Genomic DNA, 24674 nt, shown 5'->3' on the forward strand with positions numbered 1-24674 from the left:
TTGCGGGTGTGGTCTGTCAGTGTGGGTCTGAGTCCGAGCTTGGAAGGCCACCAGGTGTCGTTCCATGGAAAGGTGTTGTTTCCAAAGATCAGCACTTCAATCTTGTCTGTGTTGAGCTTCAGGCAGTTGGACTTCATTCATTCGGCGACGCTCGTCATGCAGCTGTGGAAGTTGGACCTGGTGGAGTAGGGTCTTCTGAGAGGATGAGCTGGGGTCCTCTAAGTAAGAAATGATGTTGAGGGCATGGGATCTGACGATGTTGGCCAGGGGCGTCATGTAGGTGTTGAACAGGGTGGGTCTGAGGGATGAACCTTGCAGGATGCCGCAGATGATGCTCTTGGGCTCCGACATGAAGGGTGGTAGGCGGATTCTCTGGTTTCACCCTGTAAGGAAGGATGTAATCAATTTGAGGGAGTCTTCCTGGATCTAGATGTGGTGATGTCTCTTGGTAGGGCATGGGTGGGATACAGTGGTGAACGCTCCTGAGAGGTCGAGGAGGATCAGGGCTGCTGTGTCTCCCCAGTCGACGAGGGTTCTGATGTCGTCGGTGGGAGCAATCAAGGCAGTCTCTGTGCTGAGGTTGGCACGGAAGCCAGTCTGGTCGGAGTCCAGCAGGTTGTTGTTTTCCGGGTGTTCGGTGAGTTTTCGGTTGATGGCTTTCTCAAGGACTTTGGTGGGGAAGGGGAGGAGAGAGATGGGGTGGGGTGGTAGTTCTAGATCTCTAGGATCGGTGGACGTTTTTTGAGGAGTGGCCTGACCTCGGTGTGTTTCCATTGATTAGTGAAGGTGTCCATGGTGATGGATGCATTGAGAAAGGAGGGGAGTTTGCCGCCTATTTCCTTGCTTACAAGGTTGAAGGAGTGGTGGGGGCAGGTGTCCGTGGGTGCTCCAGAGTGGATGGAGTTCATGATGCCTGAGGTGCTGTAAGTGGTGAGCTGTTCCCATGCAGTGAGCGGGAGGTTGTGGTGGCATCAGTTGGCATAAGGAGGCTGTGGAGGTCTATGGATTGGGGCTTGACGTTACTGTAGATGGTGGATATCACGTTGTGAAGGTAGACTGCCAGAGTGTCACAGAGTTCCTATGAAAGGGGGGGTCATGTTCCTGGTGGCTGACCGACAAGAGAACTCTCCGATGATGTTGAAGAGCTCCTTTCTGTGGTTGGAGCTCGCTTCGATGTGGTCTGCCAGGGCGTGTTTTTTCTTTTTGAACATATTTCAAAATGACCCCCAGTTTCTTCTCAGGGTGTCAGCATCTTTACATTTTGTTTTTAAAAAAAAAACTCCCACATCGCACCTGAAACATGGCGGCTGATCAGCAAACTTTCAGTGCCTTCACTTCCACCGTGATTAATATACAAAAAATGTTCCAAAGGCAATCATTCAAAAACTGTTTTGATATATAGGCAGGGGAACAGAATGTCTAAAAATACTGCTTTTAACAAATGACAGATATGAAATCAGTTAACTTTAATAGCTCCATTATTCATTAATCAAATGACAATTCCAGACAATGATTAGGTGCTACATGTGACGGTGCAGTTTAAGTGAAGGTAAGTGACAAAAGGAAAAATTTACAGAAAAATATGTAGAGTGCACAAAACACAAAAGTGTCTCTGTAGGAGAGTAGGATCTGCTTCTTATAGTTACCCCCACTTTTTGCTGATGCTCCACTGTTTTTCGACTTAGTCTGGCTGGGATCCTGCTAATCAGGACCCCAGCCTAGCTGCTTTCTCTCTAAATTGATTGCATGTACTTTAGGTACACTTCAGATTGGATTCTGGGGTACACTTATAAGTCCCTAGTATATGGTATACTATATACCCAGGGCATAGGTACCCCAGAGGCCTCTCAGGGGCTGCAGCATGTATTATGCCACCCCTGGGAGACCATTCAAAATGACACAACAGGTCTGCTACAGCAGCCTGTGTAAGGTGGTGTATGCACCCCTTACTTAGATATAGGTTCCCTATATCTATCCATATCACTGCACATATAAACCTATCAGTCACCCCAATGGCAGGCCTTATCAATCCTGAAGGCAGGGTGCTGGGTTTTATGTGAGAGGGTGCACCTGCATGAACAGAGCCCTTCTGCAGCCTTCGGAACCTCTATTCCGGGGTTGTTTGTGATGCAGCCATACCTTATACTCTTAAGTGCATTATAACCTCGTGGTAAATGCTAACTTTAAAACGGCTGCATGAAAACATGTCGTGTTTGGTGTCAAACACCTTGGAATCATACCTCCACACCCGTAACTGGTGTTGCAGGTATGATTCAACCCTACTAGAGGGAGAAATATGACAGCACCGGTACACCCGGTACCAGCTTTGCAAGCCCTGGCATCACAAAATGGATGCTGCCAGCCACAGACACGATTCTGCCCTCCTGCTGCTGGACGAAACTCCGGCAGGGGATGGCTATACAATAGGTTTCCTGTCACAGGGAGGTGTGACCACCTCCCAGATAGGCTTTAGTGTATTGGGGCTGGGTGGGTTCACTCCAAGAGTGCTTTGATGTCTGCACTAGGGGCACATTTGGTGTCCCTGTGCATAGTCCAGCTCAAACCGGTTGCAGGGGCTATCAGCCCCTGCTCTGTCGCGAAACTGGACAAAGGACATGGGTGTAGCCACCCCTCTGTCCTGACCCTCCCATAGGTGGGTCCCGAGAGTTTGTCCCACTCCTTCCTTGGGTATAAAGTAGGAACCCCTGGCTACAGGACTTTAGATATACCTGGACAAAACTCTGCTACAGAATCCCAGAACTTCCACTATCTACACGACGTTGGATGACCGAAGAATCTCCCTTGGAGTAAAGGAGTTACTCCCCTGCAAGGCAGGCACCAAAGACGCATCTGTCCGGTTTGCAACTACGCTGCTCCTGAAGGACTCCGAAGACTTTGCAACACAGGAGGTAGGTTTCCAAGCTTCCCCAAGGCCGATCCATGCTCTCAGCAAACCTGAGATCCAAAGCCCTCGTGGGGACTGTGCAACCTGAACCCCCGGACACCGTGCACATTTGCAGCAGCATATGCTTTTTGGCGATCCCTGAGGCTGTGATTTGGGCTACTTGTAGTCCAGACCCCGAGCAGTGATTCCATCGAAGATTACTGGCCTACACTCCTTGAGTGTCCAGTGGGTTGGTATTTAGTGATTCCTCTCGAGGTCCCTTCGCGATCCCTTGTCCGTCGACTTGTAGGTCCCTGAGAAGGGTACTTTAACTTTCAACTGGCTTACCTGGTTGCTCCAGACGTGCCCTGACTCTCCATCACTTGGGGAGTCCACAGGATCTTGCTGGTCCACACCAAAGCCTTTTTACTCTCACCGCGTGGGTTGCCGTTGCCAAGGCCTGTTGGTCTCCAATCTGGACACTGACCCCCCAGGACTCAACATCCTTCGTGGGACAGCTCGCCTGCGGACTGTGGTCATCGTCGACATCTCCTGGTCCCCGTGGTAGTGGAGTCAAGCTTCACCTCTTCGCACCTGAAACACCCGACATTGGTGGGCATTGGTCTACCGTGCCCCTGGTCACCCTGAAGTGACCCAGACTCTGTCCCCTCTGCTTTCAGGTTCTTCACATCTCCGATCCAGGCTTGGATCACACCGGACACATTATTCCTCTTCACGGCAGCAGCCCTTTGCAGCAACTCTCCATTAAAAACTACGAAGATTCCCGACACCATTTGACACCTATGCACCCGGCTTCCCTGAATTAGATAACACGAGTACTCTGGTGCTCACATGGGTGCTGGCCCTAGAACCTTCTAATTTTAAAAGGGTTTGCTCTAAGTCTTCTCCCAAGTGTCCTTAATCTTACAATTCCAACTGCGACTTTCCCATAGGATTGTACAGAGCTCGCGGCTGTGTCCTCACACTGCACGCGTCCCCCGTGGGTCCCCTGTGTCACTCTCTTGGGTGGTTCCTTGGGGTCCCAGCGATTCTACGTGCTCTAGGCACTGTGTCTAGTCAAGTCGTGGTTCTTATACCACTTTCTTAATATATGGTTTGGTCTCTCCCTGGGGCCCATTGTATATTGTGCTATTTACTGTCGTTCGAGTGCTTTAATATTGTGGAAAAGTAGGTCGCACACTGCTCGTCACACCAGCAAGTTGCCCCAAAGGACTGTGGGAGATGTAGTGGCGACGGCGGGTACGCCTATGCCACGAAATGTAAATAGAACAGTATGTGTTGCGTTAGCCATCCCTGGACACGTGTTTCGAGGTAGTTGCCTCTCGTCAGCAGGGAGCAGGTCAGTGTAAAGGGGTGCCGTGTGGACTGCCAAATGTAATTAAAAGCAGGTCAAGTACCTCTCCTGGCGCGCAGGTGCAGACTCAAGGCTCGTCAGCCCGTTAGCTCGAGGAAGCCGTTTAAATTGAGGAAAAGTAGGTCGCACACTGCTCGTCACACCAGCAAGTTGCCCCAAAGGACTGTGGGAGATGTAGTGGCGACGGCGGGTACGCCTATGCCACGAAATGTAAATAGAACAGTATGTGTTGCGTTAGCCATCCCTGGACACGTGTTTCGAGGTAGTTGCCTCTCGTCAGCAGGGAGCAGGTCAGTGTAAAGGGGTGCCGTGTGGACTGCCAAATGTAATTAAAAGCAGGTCAAGTACCTCTCCTGGCGCGCAGGTGCAGACTCAAGGCTCGTCAGCCCGTTAGCTCGAGGAAGCCGTTTAAATTGAGGAAAAGTAGGTCGCACACTGCTCGTCACACCAGCAAGTTGCCCCAAAGGACTGTGGGAGATGTAGTGGCGACGGCGGGTACGCCTATGCCACGAAATGTAAATAGAACAGTATGTGTTGCGTTAGCCATCCCTGGACACGTGTTTCGAGGTAGTTGCCTCTCGTCAGCAGGGAGCAAGTCAGTGTAAAGGGGTGCCGTGTGGACTTCCAAATGTAATTAAAAGCAGGTCAAGTACCTCTCCTGGCGCGCAGGTGCAGACTCAAGGCTCGTCAGCCCGTTAGCTCGAGGAAGCCGTTTAAATTGAGGAAAAGTAGGTCGCACACTGCTCGTCACACCAGCAAGTTGCCCCAAAGGACTGTGGGAGATGTAGTGGCGACGGCGGGTACGCCTATGCCACGAAATGTAAATAGAACAGTATGTGTTGCGTTAGCCATCCCTGGACACGTGTTTCGAGGTAGTTGCCTCTCGTCAGCAGGGAGCAGGTCAGTGTAAAGGGGTGCCGTGTGGACTGCCAAATGTAATTAAAAGCAGGTCAAGTACCTCTCCTGGCGCGCAGGTGCAGACTCAAGGCTCGTCAGCCCGTTAGCTCGAGGAAGCCGTTTAAATTGAGGAAAAGTAGGTCGCACACTGCTCGTCACACCAGCAAGTTGCCCCAAAGGACTGTGGGAGATGTAGTGGCGACGGCGGGTACGCCTATGCCACGAAATGTAAATAGAACAGTATGTGTTGCGTTAGCCATCCCTGGACACGTGTTTCGAGGTAGTTGCCTCTCGTCAGCAGGGAGCAGGTCAGTGTAAAGGGGTGCCGTGTGGACTGCCAAATGTAATTAAAAGCAGGTCAAGTACCTCTCCTGGCGCGCAGGTGCAGACTCAAGGCTCGTCAGCCCGTTAGCTCGAGGAAGCCGTTTAAATTGAGGAAAAGTAGGTCGCACACTGCTCGTCACACCAGCAAGTTGCCCCAAAGGACTGTGGGAGATGTAGTGGCGACGGCGGGTACGCCTATGCCACGAAATGTAAATAGAACAGTATGTGTTGCGTTAGCCATCCCTGGACACGTGTTTCGAGGTAGTTGCCTCTCGTCAGCAGGGAGCAAGTCAGTGTAAAGGGGTGCCGTGTGGACTGCCAAATGTAATTAAAAGCAGGTCAAGTACCTCTCCTGGCGCGCAGGTGCAGACTCAAGGCTCGTCAGCCCGTTAGCTCGAGGAAGCCGTTTAAATTGAGGAAAAGTAGGTCGCACACTGCTCGTCACACCAGCAAGTTGCCCCAAAGGACTGTGGGAGATGTAGTGGCGACGGCGGGTACGCCTATGCCACGAAATGTAAATAGAACAGTATGTGTTGCGTTAGCCATCCCTGGACACGTGTTTCGAGGTAGTTGCCTCTCGTCAGCAGGGAGCAGGTCAGTGTAAAGGGGTGCCGTGTGGACTGCCAAATGTAATTAAAAGCAGGTCAAGTACCTCTCCTGGCGCGCAGGTGCAGACTCAAGGCTCGTCAGCCCGTTAGCTCGAGGAAGCTGTTTAAATTGAGAAAAAGTAGGTCGCACACTGCTCGTCACACCAGCAAGTTGCCCCAAAGGACTGTGGGAGATGTAGTGGCGACGGCGGGTACGCCTATGCCACGAAATGTAAATAGAACAGTATGTGTTGCGTTAGCCATCCCTGGACACGTATTTCGAGGTAGTTGCCTCTCGTCAGCAGGGAGCAGGTCAGTGTAAAGGGGTGCCGTGTGGACTGCCAAATGTAATTAAAAGCAGGTCAAGTACCTCTCCTGGCGCGCAGGTGCAGACTCAAGGCTCGTCAGCCCGTTAGCTCGAGGAAGCCGTTTAAATTGAGGAAAAGTAGGTCACACACTGCTCGTCACACCAGCAAGTTGCCCCAAAGGACTGTGGGAGATGTAGTGGCGACGGCGGGTACGCCTATGCCACGAAATGTAAATAGAACAGTATGTGTTGCGTTAGCCATCCCTGGACACGTGTTTCGAGGTAGTTGCCTCTCGTCAGCAGGGAGCAGGTCAGTGTAAAGGGGTGCCGTGTGGACTGCCAAATGTAATTAAAAGCAGGTCAAGTACCTCTCCTGGCGCGCAGGTGCAGACTCAAGGCTCGTCAGCCCGTTAGCTCGAGGAAGCCGTTTAAATTGAGGAAAAGTAGGTCGCACACTGCTCGTCACACCAGCAAGTTGCCCCAAAGGACTGTGGGAGATGTAGTGGCGACGGCGGGTACGCCTATGCCACGAAATGTAAATAGAACAGTATGTGTTGCGTTAGCCATCCCTGGACACGTGTTTCGAGGTAGTTGCCTCTCGTCAGCAGGGAGCAGGTCAGTGTAAAGGGGTGCCGTGTGGACTGCCAAATGTAATTAAAAGCAGGTCAAGTACCTCTCCTGGCGCGCAGGTGCAGACTCAAGGCTCGTCAGCCCGTTAGCTCGAGGAAGCCGTTTAAATTGAGGAAAAGTAGGTCGCACACTGCTCGTCACACCAGCAAGTTGCCCCAAAGGACTGTGGGAGATGTAGTGGCGACGGCGGGTACGCCTATGCCACGAAATGTAAATAGAACAGTATGTGTTGCGTTAGCCATCCCTGGACACGTGTTTCGAGGTAGTTGCCTCTCGTCAGCAGGGAGCAGGTCAGTGTAAAGGGGTGCCGTGTGGACTGCCAAATGTAATTAAAAGCAGGTCAAGTACCTCTCCTGGCGCGCAGGTGCAGACTCAAGGCTCGTCAGCCCGTTAGCTCGAGGAAGCCGTTTAAATTGAGGAAAAGTAGGTCGCACACTGCTCGTCACACCAGCAAGTTGCCCCAAAGGACTGTGGGAGATGTAGTGGCGACGGCGGGTACGCCTATGCCACGAAATGTAAATAGAACAGTATGTGTTGCGTTAGCCATCCCTGGACACGTGTTTCGAGGTAGTTGCCTCTCGTCAGCAGGGAGCAGGTCAGTGTAAAGGGGTGCCGTGTGGACTGCCAAATGTAATTAAAAGCAGGTCAAGTACCTCTCCTGGCGCGCAGGTGCAGACTCAAGGCTCGTCAGCCCGTTAGCTCGAGGAAGCCGTTTAAATTGAGGAAAAGTAGGTCGCACACTGCTCGTCACACCAGCAAGTTGCCCCAAAGGACTGTGGGAGATGTAGTGGCGACGGCGGGTACGCCTATGCCACGAAATGTAAATAGAACAGTATGTGTTGCGTTAGCCATCCCTGGACACGTGTTTCGAGGTAGTTGCCTCTCGTCAGCAGGGAGCAGGTCAGTGTAAAGGGGTGCCGTGTGGACTGCCAAATGTAATTAAAAGCAGGTCAAGTACCTCTCCTGGTGCGCAGGTGCAGACTCAAGGCTCGTCAGCCCGTTAGCTCGAGGAAGCCGTTTAAATTGAGGAAAAGTAGGTCGCACACTGCTCGTCACACCAGCAAGTTGCCCCAAAGGACTGTGGGAGATGTAGTGGCGACGGCGGGTACGCCTATGCCACGAAATGTAAATAGAACAGTATGTGTTGCGTTAGCCATCCCTGGACACGTGTTTCGAGGTAGTTGCCTCTCGTCAGCAGGGAGCAGGTCAGTGTAAAGGGGTGGCTCTTTGAGCCGGGAAGCCGACGGGCTTAGGTTACGCACCTGCGTTGCTACGAGAGGTACATACCTGATAATGATTTTAGCAGCCTACACAGCAACCCTGCACTCTTTCCTACTCCCTGCTGACGAGAGGCAACAACCTCGAAACACGTGTCCAGGGATGGCACACGCTATTCACACTTGCACTCACGACACGAGCATAGGTGTACTCGCCGACGCTGACTACAGGGACCACAGTTCTTTGGGGTAACACGCAGGTAGGTCAGCAGTGTGCGACCATTTTGGATTAGTGCTTTAATATTGTGTATCTTGTTCTCTAATCTCAAAAAAAGGTTAGTCGAGAGTGTTTAGAAATAAATACATATATTTTATATATACCTTGTGTGGTTCTCCTTTCATTTGGTCATTCAAGAGGTTATAATCTGGTAAACCAAGCTGCTTTACATTCCTTCGAGACTTAGCCTGAAGGCTGCTCTCCATAGCTACCACTAGGATAGCTTTCAATAAAGGTTGTCTTTAACCTAATCATCAATAAGGGTTGTTTGGACTGGTACAGGGTGCCTACTTTAATTAGTGGACAGCATATGGAGAAATGGTATACCCCCCATTTAAAAAATCTCAAAAGGGAATGTCAAAAACTCGATCATCTTTGGAGACAGTCCAAAGATAATGTAGCCAGACTAAATTATGTCCTCAATCGGAGATTGTATATCCTCACCATTAAAAACGCAAAGAAAGATTATTTTACCCAGCGTATTCAAGAAAATAGTAACTCAGCCAAGGAACTATTTAAAATAGTGAAAGAGTTAAGCAAGCCATCTAGCATTACTCAAACACTAACACCGTCGGTTGAGGCTTGTGACCGTATTAGCACCTTCTTTGCTACAGACCTATTTCCCAGCCTCCTTATCTCTCCAAAGTTTTGGAGAAATTGGTAAATGTACAACTAACGAGGTATTTGGAAACCAACCTCCTCCTGGATCCCTCTCAGACGGGCTTTAGAGCCAACAACAGCACCGAAGCAACGTTGCTGGCAGTGTCGGACAGTATCAGATCCTCCACCGACCAAGGTGGGGCAGTGGCACTGATTCTGCTTGACCTGTCAGCAGTGTTTGATACGGTATCCCACGATTGCCTGGTAAACATACTTCGGAGTAAAGGAGTTCAATCCACTGCATTGAGCTGGCTGCACTCTTTTCTGAGCAACCGCACTCAGGCAGAACATATGGGTCAGTTCCATTCCAGCCCTAATTCCATCAGCTGCGGGGTCCCCCAGGGTGCCTTACTGAGCCCCACCCTTTTCAATGTCTATATGTCATCTCTCGCCAACATTGGAAGGAAATGGGGCATTGGCATCTGTTCTTATGCAGATGATACGCAGCTGATGGTGGCCTTGGATGAGAAGCCTGACATCACTAAAACCAAATTACATGACTGCCTCTCAGAAATGGCCCAGTGAATGCATTCACACTATTTAAAGTTGAATGCAGGAAAATCTGAGATTCTTTTATTTGGTGGCGCCAAACGGGTATGGGATGCCTCATGGTGGCCACCCTCATTGGGTTCGGCCCCTACTCCAAAACAACATGCCAGGAATCTGGGGATCATCATGGACGATGTCCTGTCTATGAAGGACCACGTACGATCCATATGTGGCAAGGGTTTCGCCATCCTAAAACTTCTCGCTAGGCTATTTCCCTGGATACCTCTGGACTGCAGACGCTCGGTCACACAGGCTCTAGTGGTTAGTCGCTTAGACTACGGCAATGCGCTGTTTGTGGGGATGAATGAATATCTGTTCTCTCGCCTACAGGTACTGCAGAATTTGGCGGCCAAACTCATTTGTAACAAAGGCAAGATAGACTCGGCATCGGAATGTTTGAAGAAACTTCATTGGCTTCCGATGCGTCAGAGGGCTGCCTTTAAATTGCTTAGCCATGGGGGCGTGGCCAAGATGGCGGTGTGAGCGGACGCTTCCTCTGTCGGCTCCCGCTCCGCTGACTCCCTAGCCCCGATTTTGCAGCAGGATCTCCCCCCAAACTGAGGCGAAAGCGGCGGAGGGGACGGCGGACCTGAGGGGGAAGCAGCTCGGAGACCCGGGGCCCCGGGGACGTCGTGGAAGGAACCGGAGGGACGTAGAGGCAGAGGCGCCGAGAGGAGGCGGAGCTTAGGGCCGGAGGAAACGGCAGCGCTCCCGGCCGGCACACCACGAGAGAGCTCGTAATAGCGGGAGAGGCCCGACAAGTAGCGGCGTAGCGAGCGAGCTCAAGACGGGAAACGAGAGCGGTCCCAGACTGAACGGCAGGGGCCCGTAGACGGAGGAAGACGCAGCCCGATTGCACAGACGAGAGGCGGCGGACGAGGGAGCTCCATCCGAGAAGGCCTGGGAGACCACCGGAGGCCAGCGGGCGCAAAGGAAGGAGGCGGTGATCCTGGCCGGTGGGGGCTCCGCGACGGGAGTCCCGCGGTGGGTCACAGACTGGAAGAACATTGGAGCGACGAGGCCACCGAGGTGAGGGCCCGCGCGGGGCTCCTCTCCCTCCCGCGAACCCCCTCCCCCCTCCCTGAGCCTCACGAGACCGGTAGGCCGGGGACGGAGAGGGAGCAGACGAGGAGGCTGACGCAGCTGCAGTGGACCGGGGGAGCGGAGGGGGTAAGCCCAAGGGAGAGACCAGGTATAGGCTGGGACCACAGTGGAAGCCCACAGCCACGTGCGGCGGAAGGCCGCAGCCCGAAGATCGGCCCCAGCGAGGACACCGGTGGAGTAACCCCTCCAGTAGCCGGGGATATGGTGTGATCCTGCCCGGTGTGGTGCTCCAGCAGCGGTGAGTGGACGACGCCGAGTGGTCGAGCAGCGGAGGCCGGAGCGCGAGTGGCCGTGGCGAGGGCTAGGCCCGGGGCCGGTGTGGTAGCGTCGCAGAGCGGCTGAAGGTGGCGGAGTCTGGTGGCTGCGGGGCCCGGGAGGGCGGAAGCGTGGACGTCGCCCTCGCCAGACGGGCGCTACAGCAGACGGAAGGCAGAGGACCCGGTGCCCACAGTGACAGGGCATTGCACAGCGATTGGAGTGGCCCCCCGGAGAGCGGGGACGACCAGGAGGAGCGAGGGCGGTTGCCGCAGCGGGGGGACCAAGCCAGCAGGGGTCAAGGCGGCCGGGTGTGGAGTGAACGGGGAGCACACCGGACAGGCGGTGACAGCAGCGGCCCTCTGTCGGGAAGTTCGTCCTAAGGAGGAGGGGCCGGAGGACGAGGGACAGGTGGCCCTGAGGAGGCGCTCGGACACGTGGAGCCCGGGGGACGGACCCGGCGCGGGAACGGCAAGCAGTAGAGACGCCCGGAACTCCGGCCCTGCGGACATGGCTGGCAGCAGAGGAGGACGGAAGGGGGAGCGTACTCTTCCCGAAATGTTGGGCCGGCAGTCGCAAAGGTTGGACAGAGGGCAGCGGTCCCCTCCGGCCCCCGGAACAGCAGCGGACCCCGAGGGAGGGGAGGCCCCGCTTACCAGACCCTTTATGGAATCCCTCTTTGGATCTCTGCGGGAAGATTTCCAGGTCCTGAAGAAAGAAGTGGCCAGTGAAGTGCGGGAAATCAAACGGGAGGTAGAGGGCTTCGGCGAGCGAGTGGCCACGGTAGAGGAGACGAACCAACGACAGGACGAGGAGATTGAACACCTACGACAAGAGGTATTGAGACTCCGAGACCAGCAGATCGATCTCCAGGCCCATGCCGAAGACCTGGAAAACAGGTCTCGGCGAAACAACATAAGGGTCCGTGGGGTCCCTTCGTCGGAGGAGGGGACGGACATTGCAGGCTACCTGGGGGCACTGTTCCGAGAGATACTGGGGGAGCCAGACGGGTTCCACATCAGAATCGACAGGGCGCACAGAGTGGGGGCACAGCGGAGAGGACCAGCGCCGGCCCCGGACATTTTGGCCTATCTACCAGACTTCCCACTTAAAGAGCGGATCATGGCGGAGGCACGGAGGCGGCAGCCCCTGACCTTCCGGGGGCGCCCGGTGGCCCTCTACCAGGACTTGTCGGCAATCACGCTCCAGAAACGGAGGACGTTCAAACCAGCCACGATTTCCTACGAGAAAACCAGGTACCTTATGCTTGGGGCCTCCCCTTCAGACTCATCTTTCGGTGGAACGGGGTCCAGCACCAATTGCGTTCCCTGCGGGAAACCTGTGGAATCCTGGGCTTGCCAGACAGCGAGGAAGCGTCTCCTTCGCTATGCCGGGGGCGCGCCAGTGGAGGAGACTGGCGGAGGGTGACCGGGCGGCGCTCCCGGGACCGACCGATGCGGCTGGACGCGCCCGCCGGCCAGGTTGAAGGGGACAGAGCAGATCCAGAAGTGGTCGAGAACGCTGTCTCCAACGACGTCGCGCTAACAGCATAGGACTGCTCCGGGGGGAGATCACAAGAGGATACATTAGCTTCCAGGTTCGGGGTTGGGGGGGGAGGAGGGGGGGGAGCTGGCGGGGGGGGGGGTAGGTGGCCTTACGTTCACTGGGGAGTGTTACCAAAGACTTGTCCTCTAGAGGACCGGACTTGGACTATGCAGACAGGGGTATTGGGGCTAGGGAGGGGGGTGTTGTTGGGGAAATTGTTGGTTTGCGTTGGGGGAACGGGCGGGGGGGAGGGATGGGGAGGGGGGAGGGGGGGCAGTTACGGTTTCGGCGGGACGGGAATGGGAGAGCGGGCACCACACCAGGAGGGGGTTTAGAGAAGGCAGGTCATTGGGCGGGGAAGGGACACCGTCCAGAGCAGGATAGATTGCAAGACAGGACACAGGGGCAGGACAGGGGTAGCTACCTCATGGAAAGGACACTTGACACCGGGGGAGCACAGAGCGGAAGGGGTTCTGCTACTACATGACACCCACCAGTTTTAAAATAGTGACGCTAAATGTGCGGGGCCTTAACAATCCGACCAAACGGCGGGCGGTGCTCTCCTTATTGGACAATACTCAGGCAGATATCTGTTTACTTCAGGAAACACACCTCCTGCCCAGGGATTGTGCCAGACTGCGTTCTCACAAATTCCCCACGCAATTCTTCTCCTCGGCAAACACTAAAACGGCGGGGGTGGCGATATTGGTGGCTTGCCGATTTCGAGGAGAGGTTCTCCACAAGCTGGCGGAGCAGCGGGGTCGTCTATTGGTCTACAGGTTCCGGGTGGCGGGCATAGCCTTCACAATTGGTTCTCTATATAGCCCGAATGACCGGCAGGATAGATTTCTCGATGCAGTGCTGGGGGAGGTGGCGGCTACACCGGACAGACACATAATTGTAGGGGGAGACTTCAACCTCGTTTTCGATTCGCAGCTGGATAGATCGGCCCAACGGTCACAACAGGTAGGGGAGTTCTCGGCAGGCAACAAGGCACAGCTAGTAGACATGGGATTGGGGGATCTGTGGCGTCAACTGCACCCGACAGAACGGGACTATACCTATTACTCGCATGCACACAAAACGTACGCACGGCTGGACCACTTTTTAGTGACCGAGCCAGTCAGCACACTGGCCACCGCGGTGGATATAGGAGTAATCTCCATGTCGGACCACGCCCCGGTGTCGGCCGTCTTCTCGGTACCGCCGGTGCATGAGGCACCTAGAGTGTGGCGCTTACGGGACACCTTATTACATCGAGGGGACGTCATCAAACAGGTGGCGGTTGCGATTCGGGAGTACCAATCCCACAATGAGAACACGGAAACCTCCAGGGCGACGCAATGGGCGGCCCTGAAGGCAGTCTTACGGGGGGAGTTCATCGCAATATTGGCGGCGGAGAATGCACACAGACGTAGCAAACGGGAGGAACTTACGCAGAAAGTCAGGGAACTGGAGCACATGCATCGCCGAACGGGGGCTCCCCGGATATGGCGGCAGCTCCAGGGAGCGAGGAAGACCCTGGTTGCTTTGGATATGGACCGCACGGAATACGGGGCGCTTCGCCTTAAGCATGCCTACTACACGGGGGGGGATCGGTGCGGCCGCTTACTGGCGAGTAAGCTGCGAGTGGCGAGACAGAAACACCGGGTTAAGGGGATCATCGACCCCTCGGGATCGGTAGTTACGGAGGACGGCCTCATAGCGGAAGCTTTCCGCCAATACTACGCGGACCTATATGCTGGGGACCCCCCGGACGGGTGCGCCACGAGACGGTACTTGGAATCGGTCTCTCTGCCAATGCTGACACCGCTGCAGGCGGAGGGACTTGACAGGGATATTAGAGTGGAGGAAGTGATCTCCGCCATCGCCAAACTCAAGCTTGGGAAATCTCCAGGGCCAGACGGCTTTACCGCCCTCTTCTATAAAACGTTCTGCACCACACTCGCGCCGATCCTTACCCGCCTCTTCAACACCTTCGCGGAACAGGGGACCATGCCGCGGGACTTGCTGCGGGCGACACTTACGGTTATCCCTAAACCGGGAAAAGATGGCTCACAATGTGGCTCTTACAGGCCGATATCTTTATTGAACGTAGACCTAAAATTGTACACGGGGATCCTAGCGACCCGATTAGCTCCCCTGCTGTCGGGGCTCATAGGTCCAGATCAGGCAGGCTTTGTTCCCGGGAGGCAGACGGTGGAGAACACCAAACGGATCACGCATATTATGGAAAAGACGTCACGAATCCGAGGTGAGAGAATGCTGCTGGCGGTATGTGGAAATATGGATTTTTATGGTCGGTTATGTCCCCTATCTTGGACCCCAACGGTTTCATGTATAAGTCACAAGTACATGTATGTTCCCTCCAGTTCCAGTTATGAAGACGCAAATACATGTGCGTCCACCGTCAACATGTCCTCTTTCAGATCCGCCATGAATGGGCCGGATATTCTATTCCTAAGTATAAAAGGCCACCGGCTTTATATGGTTCACTTTCCACATTTCTACAGATTCAGGCGAATAGGCCCTGATTCTGCCATCAAGCCTTTTCTGCCTTCTGCCTCTGAAAGCTCCAGTCTGAGCCTGCATCTGTGACCATGAACTATGTCTTACTCCCTGCGCGGCCAACGGTGCCTGACTCGGCCTGTCTGCCTGCCAAAAACTGTATTTCACCTTCAAGATTATCTGCTCTGCTCCGCTCCGCATCCAATGCATTCCTGTCTAGTAGTTTAGGTAAACATTCCTCCAGCTACCGTGCAAAGGGCCAGGCCTCGCTGCCCTCATGCAAGTAATTCATAGCCCTGTTACCATGGAATATTCCTACCCCCTCGCATCTAGTGTAGACACTTAGACGCTTGTACACGCACTAACAGTCAGTATAGTCAGTATAGAATAAGATTCTATCCTAAGAGACCTCTCTTTTTGGATAACACAGTTCTTTAAACATAGGATATTAGATATGATTTGGGATTAGGTTGACATAACCCCAGACTTTTGTCTCCACATGTAGAGCTAAATGTCAAGTCCCATTCTCCCCCTAGTTGCACGTCAACTCACACGTCATGCTGCTGCGCGCGCATCTCTGCCAAGTATTTTTGCTGACATTGCGAAATTCTTTCATGGAACCACCCATTTGTGACATCATACCTAATGACGTTCTTTAGTTACGCCTAGTTACACCCATTTTAGTTACGCATGTATGCCTTTATCTCTGTTATCAACTGTTACGCCTCCTGCATCTGTTTTACTGTAATGTATTTTCTATAAAACTGCCTATCTGTCAATAATATATGTTCCTTCCTTCCTGAACTTTCGTGGTGATGGAATAGAAGGCCCATAATTCGAATTATGTTCCTTTGTATAGGAATAAAGCCCGTTCTGAATCTCTAATACCACGGATTCTGCCTCTTATTTTATTGAGCTATTCTTATTAATTTTCCGCATCAAATTAAGTCCCGGTAATTAAATTATTTACCACATATATGGCGCCCGAACAGGGACACTTTCTCATCTCACGCGCCGGAGGTGCGTTGCAGGCCCGGTCTCCTGCCACAGCTGGACGGACAACAACGCGTACCCACAGGATTTCCTGTATCTCCCTCCTGCCGAGCGGGGGTAACTGAGGGTGCGATCAACACCCAGACGAGGCGGTGAGAAGTGCGAAGTATCCCGACCAGAGCCTAGCTGAGAGAGCAAGATCCGAGGTATACAGAGGCCCACCAGGTTCCGAAGTTCCGAAGTTTCGAGTCGAGTCCAGTCTGGTCCGAGTCCAGTTCAGTTCAGTTCCGAGGCCTTCCGTTCCGAGCTACCCGGTGAGTACCATTGCCGGGGAGGCGTTCTGACGTGCACATAGGTTGTGCCGGTCAAGACGGGTTTGGGTACACAAATCCGGTCTGCACTGTTTCAGCAGTGTATCTGTACTGTTTAGCAGTATATCTAGTATGTCTAGTATATAATTCAGAATTACCTAGTTAGTGCCGAGTATTATGCTTAGTGACTAGTTCCCTAAATGGCCATCATTGTTGTTCATTAAATGTTAAATGTTAAATGTTTTAAATACGTTCTGCATATTGTGGTGTGAATGACTGTTCATTATTGTGTTTTGTTGTATTAAACGTGTTCAAAATTAGGTATCAGATCAGTTCTCAATATGCCGCTCTTTTCGAAATTAAGACAGATCAAAACTAGAAAAGGGGTACTCGAAGAAGCTGTTCCCATTCCTCCTAGGGACACTCCAGGGTACTTCATGTATCATAAACATGGCCTAGACGCCATATTATTTCTTGATTTATGGGTAGACTACACCAAGGAATTGCCAGAAAGTCAGAGGTGGCCCGCAGCTGGGACCTGGGATGCAGATTGCATCATGAAAGTAGAGGAAGAATTATGGAAAAAGAAAGCTAGACAATCACAGAAAGATGCCATTGAATTATGGCGTAAAGAATCGTATAGACGTACAGAAAAAGCACGTAGACAGGAAGAGAAGAGTAAGGAGAATTCAGATAAAGTCCGAGAAAATCTATTAATTGAAGAAGGTACCCGAGCAAAAGCAGAACAAGTAGACAGACAAAGAAATGCCCTTATGAATGGTATGTATCCTCTTCTGGCCGAAGGGTTACCTAAGGCTACTCTGGAGATACCAAAAGACTTGCCACCTCCGTTGTTTCCGATAAAATCACATCCCAAAGGGCATCCCAGAACAGCAGAAGATGTTTTCCTTTCCTCTTATTTAGACGACGCAGCTCCCAAGTATGCTAATACTGCACCACATAGACCGCCTGCCGAGGGGGTTCAACGCCAAGACCCTCCGTCTGTACCTCCACAACAACAAACTCCGATACAAGTTCCGGCAAGCACATCTGTTTCTACAGCTGTACCCACACCTATGGTTGCTATATCACGTTCAACGAATCCTTTCACATCCAGCACCCCAGGCGGTGCTACAGGAGGTACAACAAACATTTTTTCCACGCCACCCAGAGTAAATAAACTTTCCTTTCAAGAATTAGCCCACCAACGTACGCCCAAACTAGTAACTCCCGACATGCTTAAGGAACTTCTAGTAGATTGTAGATATGACCCTGTGCCCGGCAAAAAGGATGAAATGCTGCTGGCCTCATTACGTATCCGACGAGCTGCAATATATTTAGGGAGGCTACCAGGAATGACTACACATTTAGAAAATATATATCATTTTATCCAGTCAGGGCGAGATTCTGAAAGTATTAATAGAGCCATGGAGTACCAGAAAGTGGAGATACAGGGGGAACTGTTACGTTTCCTCATAAATTGTGTGGTCAGAAATCAAGACCGACCAGGGGTAAATCCGGAAGAAATGCGAATTCTTACCACATGGAGTCGGAATATATCAGAGGGGAGACATGATAAACTACTAAGTATAGTAGCTATGTGCCGAAAGATCCGCAAAGAAGTAGAACGAATACACGAAGAAAGATTGGCGGTAGACCAGCCTGAACAAAACGAGGAGGAGGAAGAATTAGAACTGCCCACAGGACAGTTAGAAACTATGGCCTATGTAGGTAGAGGAAGGTCTTGTAATAATACTAGATGCTTTACTGATCCGATACGTCCGATACGTCCAGAAAATAACAGAAATTTCCAAACCCCTATAATAAATATAAGGTCACCCGAACATTCGTTCCAAGCCGCTGACAAATTACTCCGAGAACGAAGGGGTTATCATATACTCGATTCTATGGACGAACAAGAATTAGCCAGGTCAGCCGTTCACTGGGTTGACAGTCCCGGAAAATATAGTGATGATACACTAGCGCACACGTTTTTGAACCTCACCCCAGATGAACAGCGTTTAGCTGGTATCTACATGATTCAACAACTCCTTATATTATATAAAAGCCAACACTCCGATCCTGGTCCCTTACCTGATATATTGACTGAATTACTCACGAATAAATGGAGAGGTTCAGGTACTGAGTTAATTAGAGAAATACTAGAATCAAGAAAGCAGTACATTCTTTTTGTATGCCCCGAACATGTCTCACTGCCCATCAAGGAAAGAACGACGTATTATATGGATAGACAGAATCCCTTACGCGAAGTGCACCCGATAAAAGGTGATGACAATCAGTTTAAACGTGTGTTTGTATACACACCCATATCTAAAATGGAACTATTAGAAATGAAGAAAGTGGTACCCAGTCATGACAAAGACCCAGCGGGTTTCCACCGTGAAATTAAAGACATGTTGCTCATGGGAGAGTATACCTATCCCGACATTATGAAAATATTAAAGGTATTAATGCCTGCGGGCATTTACGAAAAACTCAAAGAAAAGGATTGGGAGGTGGGAGACCAAAAGATAGATTGGACAGCATTAGAAAACGAAGAAACAGCTCGAGGTCCAGGTTTAGGGCTTGGGGAAAAGACCAAAATACTACCAGGTTTATTAGTACAGGTACTGCCACGTTTATTAACTACGAAAAAGGAAGACTGGGGTGCAATCTCAGCCTGTAAACAAAAGCAAGATGAAGACACTAGTGATTTTTATGCCCGATTCGAAAAATGTTTTGGTATAAATAGTGGAATAAAAGCAAGTAGCGAATCGTATCCACATCTGTTTGTGACAAAATTAGTTGAAAATGCCCTGCCCCAAGTTAAGAATAGAGTATTGAAATTCGAGAGTACCTGGCAAGGTAACACTCCGTCACAAATGTTACAAATGCTACAGTACCATCACAATAGAATTAGAGAGGAACAAGAACATGAACAAAGACGCATGAAAGACACGAAAATGAAAATGCTAGTTTCCCAGACAGTTCCAGCTGACGGTCATAAAAAGGGAATGACACAGTCCAGTGTTTCAGCAGGTTCTGTAAAAGGGACATGCAACTATTGTAAACAGCCAGGTCATTATGTACACGATTGTCCAGTTTTAAAACATAATATCGCCATAGGTAATACAAAAGAAAGACCACGGCCACTTAGACAGGATCAGAACCAACAAGGAGCCCCGCAGCATGCACAGGCCATGCCAGCTCCGCAACAGTCTATGCCAGCTCCACCACCGCAGCCTATTGCTGCCACACCAACAACGACACGACAGATGTACCAGAACGCACAGTATGACTACCCTGATTATCAACGATACTCATGAAACAGCCTAGAGAGGGAAGTTGGCTTACCCCTTATCGAGGTCCCTGTAGATCAAGAAGGACCTTATGTACACAGTGAACTATTAGGCCAAGATAGAAAATTTTTACTTGATACAGGGGCAAGCCGAACAACCATAAAACGTAGTGAAGTTCCAGGGGCACCCCTCTCAGGCTCACAGAATATTTCCCTTGGTTTTTCAGGAAAACCTATCATTAACGAGGTATCACAGCCTCTTCCACTTACGATTGGTCCCTTGACACGAACTACAGATTTATTGCTCACTAAATCATGTCCAGAAAACCTGTTAGGTATAAAAACATTGAAAGCTCTAGGAGCTATAATATGTTGCTCTCCGGAAGGAGTAAGATTGTTTTTACGGGATTTCAAAGGGCACTATGTGTCCCGAGACATGGATCACCGACTGCAGACTTTACCCACACATCTATGGGCACAAGGCCCTACAGATGTTGGTTGCATGAACATTACACCATATCGAGTCACACTAAAGACAGGAGTGGTACTACCACGTATGCGACAATACAAGTTACCACCAGATGCTGTAGTGGCTTTACTGCAAATCGTTGACGAGCTTATTACCCAAGGAGTGGTTGTGGAAACCGACTCCAATGTATGTAATTCCCCGATAATTCCGATTCTTAAACGAACTGATCCAAAAGCCCCGCCAGTATATCGATTGGTTATTGATCTGCGCGAATTAAATAAATGTATTGTACCACAATACCCCGTAGTTCCAGACATTTCTTCATTACTGACAGCCATTGATTCCGAAGCAACATTCTTTACTGTAATTGATCTCAGGATGCCTTTTTCAGCGTCCCAATAGATCCGGAAAGCCAATACTTGTTCGGATTTAGTTTAAATGGACGAAGCTTTAAATTCACACGCGCACCTCAAGGATTCACAGAAAGCCCCAGCATCTATAGCCAAGCACTGAAACGAGAACTTGACAGTATCCACATGCCAGTCAACACTGCCCTGCTTCAATATGTCGATGATCTGCTGATCACCGCTAGAAGCGAACATGAATGTGAAAAAGCTTCACTGACGGTTTTACAATTTTTGGCCGAAAAGGGGCACAAGGTGTCCCCTTCTAAGCTGCAATTCTGTGTCCAGCGAGTTGTTTACCTTGGGCACTCGCTGTCCAAGGAGGGAAGGCAGCTTACATCCGACCGCATCCAGTTAATCGCTAACATGCCAATACCCAAGACAAGGAGGTACGGGCTTTTATAGGCCTCACTTCATATTGTAGGCAGTGGATCCCTCAGTATGCATTTCTAGCAAAACCACTCATTCAGTTGACAACACAGGAGGCGGCCACATCGACTGTCCTCCCTTGGACTCAGGAACATACACAAGCTTTTGAAAGCCTAAAGAAAGCTTTATGTCAAGCACCTGTTTTAGCAACACCATGTTACAATAAACATTTTACGCTCTTTGTTACAGAACGCGAAGGTACTGCTTTGTCAGTACTCACTCAGGAACAAGCAGGATCACACAAACCATGTGCTTATTTTTCTAGTACATTAGATCCAGTAGCTCAGGCTCTGCCTGCGTGCCTGAAATCAGTGGCAGCGACAGCTTTAGCAATCAGACAAAGCGATGCTATAGTGTTAGGACATCCATTGACAGTACAAGTACCACACGCAGTAGAGGTTCTTGTGAACAGAACACAAACACAACACTTGACTATAGCAAGACTTACCGGTTACGAATTGACATTGTTCCAGCCACACATAGAAATCAGACGTTGTAGTACATTGAATCCTGCCACACTTTTGCCAGTAAACGGAACAGACCCACTAGCACATGATTGTATTGAAGTTATTACTATCACGACGAAACCCAGACAAGACTTGACAGACGTCCCATTGTCAGATCCAGACCTGACGTTGTATGTAGATGGTTCATGTATGAGAACAAGTACAGGAGAGCTAGTGGCCGCTTACGCAGTCACAACAGACACTGAAGTCATTGAAACATATTGTATTAACACTTTGTCAGCTCAAGCAGCAGAGCTCATCGCTCTGACACAAGCCTGTATTCAAGCCACAAATAAGAAAGTCAACATATACACTGATTCACGTTATGCATTCGGAGTTGTACATGACTTCGGCGTGCTGTGGCGAGAGAGAGGTTATTTAACTTCTCACGGTGCCCACATTCAGCACGGACCCCTCATTCATGCCTTATTAGATGCAATACATCTACCCACTGCAATATCAATTATGAAATGTAAAGCTCATACGAAAGTTACTGATATCATTTCCCAAGGCAATGATCTAGCTGACAGAACAGCTAAACAGACTGCTCAAACTCACATGTCTGACATGACAAAGACAATAGTTCAGACACCAACACATTGCATGACGGTTAAGGATCCCGCTCTTGACGTAATCGACATACAGACACATGCTACACCAGATGAAATAAAGAAATGGACTGAATTAGGAGGGATCCAAACAGATCAGGGATGGATGACGAAGGAAAAATCTGTATGGTTTCTTCCCGACTCAATGGTCCAAGTTATCATTAATACAATACATAGTCCAGCGCACCTAGGAGAAAAAGCTATGCTAGACAGCATTCAACACATTTGGTTCAACAAACATTTACGAGCAGCAGCTAAACAAAAAGTTCGTACCTGTATGATCTGTTGTCAGTTTAACCCAGGAAAAAGCATTCCCGTGGAACAGGGTGGATTTCAGCCTCCTGATCACCCTTTTGAAGTCCTCCAGATGGATTATATCCAGATGGAACGATGTCGAGGATTCAAATATGTTCTTGTAGTTGTTTGTGCTCTTTCCCGTTGGACAGAAGCATACCCGGTTTCAGATTACACTGCCCCGACTACTGCCAAACAGTTAGTTCGAGAATTCTTCCCACGGTACGGTTTACCACGTGTTATCTACTCAGATAACGGCCAGCCGTTCTCATCCGAACTAATGAAACACGTTTCACTTTTGTTAGGCTATCAATGGAGATTTCACTGTGTCCGACACCCCGAGGCAGCAGGTCTCGTGGAACGACATAATCAAACTCTGAAAATTAGATTGTCCAAAATATGTAGACAGAAAGGTGTCGATTGGGTAGTAGCCTTACCAGTTGCACTCTTTTACATGAGAATGGTAGCGCACTCTCGAACAGGGCTATCCCCGTATGAGGTGATCTTCGGTAGACCACCAAATATGTGGGGGACGCCTATACCTCGTAAAATAACTGACGTTGACTGTAATATGCTGACAGATTACCTGGCTTCCTTGATGTCTGCACTACAATCTTGTCGTTCACAGGTAGCTGCAGCCTTTCCCGACAACACCGAGGTGAAACCCCATGACGTAGTTCCCGGGGACCTGGTGTTAGTGCGGAATTTTGACCGGAAGACTCAGCTGGATCCTAGGTGGAAATCGCCTCAACTTGTACTGCTCACCACGAGGACAGCCGTGAAGATCGAAGGTCGCAAAGGTTGGATACACTCGAGTCATATCAAGAAATTTTATGGACTACCATCCGATATAGAGACTAAACCCTGTATTCCCTCAAAGACAGACTCAAAGCTCCCTTTGGTTGAGAAATCGAACTCAGAACTATATAGACTAAAATTGAGGTCCAGTCAGTCAGACAATTTGATTGTTTAAGTCCTCTCCAAGGTGAATCGGTTGAATTTGTCTCTGACATGTATCCTCTGGACCGGAATAGAGAAAGAAATAATCAAATGCAGTTGAAAAAACATGCGTACTGTAAATCACTGCGTAGTCATTGCACAGTGACGTTATTAATTTTGTTTTTCTTAAGTCTTTTAATAATCACTGCAAGTATATTGTTGCACATATATTATCCTATTTCTAAACATGTTTACAATGTTACTGCTGAACATTCTTTTAGTGAATTACCCCCGCATGAGTTGTTATATAGATTTGCGCTGCGCAATAACACTTTTATTAGTATGTTACATCATTCCCATCAGACTAGCAATGCTACAAATTGTTGGATATGTGGCCGACTCCCTCCCTATCAGAACTATAAGGGAGTTTTGCCCCTCTTTCCCTATCCGTTCACACACAATGGCTCCTGTGGAGCATGGTTTAGTTTGATCAATTCCCTAGACTCGAATTCCGCAGTTTATCAAGACAACTGGGTATGGGGAAACCTGAACTTAGTTTTGCTTAAAGTCTGCTACCCTAACAAGGAGGGACTTCCCAAAAGAACAGGAACTGATCTAGAAAATGAAGTATATGGATTAGGTAATTTTACACTTAACCTCATGATCCTGAACGTTGAATCTGAAGCTACACCAATCTTGCCCGCCATGTCAGTATTCCCAGAAAAAGCGGAACTATGTATAAGAAAGAATGGCTCCATACACATGGGCCATAGTAAATGCACCACTGTGATAAAATTCAGTGATCAAGGCAAGTCTACATTTAGAGCTTCTCGTCATTCCTACTTTATATGTGGCCAGACCGCATATATACGCCTACCTCTAGATTGGGATGGTACCTGTTATATAGCATTCCTCCTACCACCTGTTTTCCTAGCTCCTCCTGATTATCATAGAAATACTCATTTAGTACACAATAGACAGCAGAGAGATCTCCCAATCGTCGATTACACTGAAACAGCATGGGAAAAATACACAGATTTCAATAAAGGTTTCTTTCCTTATATAGGTACAGTTACTAATAGTAAGTTGATACGTAGATTAACCAGAACCCTCGAAGCAGTAGTGAACGAAACTATTTCCGCCTTAGGCAATTTAACAGAAGAACAGTCTGCTATGCGGATTGTTGTGCTTCAAAATCGTCTTGTCCTTGACGTCATCCTGGCCGATAGGGGCGGAGCTTGTAGGGTCATCGGATCAAGTTGTTGCATTTTTCATACCAGAAAATTCACCGTCAGTATATAAAG

Source organism: Triturus cristatus, chromosome 10, assembly GCF_964204655.1.
Source record: "Triturus cristatus chromosome 10, aTriCri1.1, whole genome shotgun sequence".
Classification (NCBI taxonomy): domain Eukaryota; kingdom Metazoa; phylum Chordata; class Amphibia; order Caudata; family Salamandridae; genus Triturus; species Triturus cristatus.